The sequence below is a fragment of the Orycteropus afer genome, unplaced genomic scaffold, assembly GCF_000298275.1.
Source record: "Orycteropus afer afer isolate SDZICR_OR568_19922 unplaced genomic scaffold, OryAfe1.0 scaffold00647, whole genome shotgun sequence".
NCBI classification, from domain to species: domain Eukaryota; kingdom Metazoa; phylum Chordata; class Mammalia; order Tubulidentata; family Orycteropodidae; genus Orycteropus; species Orycteropus afer.
Genome location: NW_006922234.1, coordinates 934447 through 935145, shown reverse-complemented (window position 1 = coordinate 935145; position 699 = coordinate 934447).

Genomic DNA, 699 nt, shown 5'->3' with positions numbered 1-699 from the left:
GCTGCATAGCATTCCATTATGTGTATGTACCGTAGTTTGGTCATCCACTCTTCCGCTGATGGGCACGTAGGTTGTTTCCATCTTTTTGCTATTGTCAATAGTGCTGCGATGAAGATGGGTGTACATAGATCTGTTCCTGTCCTGGCTCTCACCTCTCTAGGATATATACCTAGTTATGGGATTGCTGGGTCAAAGGCTATCTCCAATTCCAGCTTTCTAAGGAATCACCATATGCTTTCCACAGTGTTTGTATCACTTCACAGTGCCACCAGCAGTGTATGGGAGTCCCAGTCTCTCCACATCCCCACCAGCATTTGTTCTTCTCTGTCTGGTTGAACCTTGACATCAGTGCTGGGGTGAGATGGTATCTCATTTTTTTGATTTACATCTCTCTGATGTCCAATGATTGTGAGCATCTCTTCATGTATTAGCTGGCCACCTGAAAATCATCCCTGATGAAGTGTCTTTTCATGTCTTCTGCCCATTTTTCAATTGGATCGTTAATTCCTTTGGTGTTGAGGTGTTGGAGTTTTCCATCAATCTTAGAGATTAGTCCCTTGCCAGATATGTAATTATCAGCAAATATGATTTTGTTACTGTCATTTTTGTCATGTGCTTTTTCATTGTGTCGATTTCTTTGTTCCATATAACTTTCTATGGTGAGGTTGTTTTGTTTATGAATCATGTTATCACTTCCTT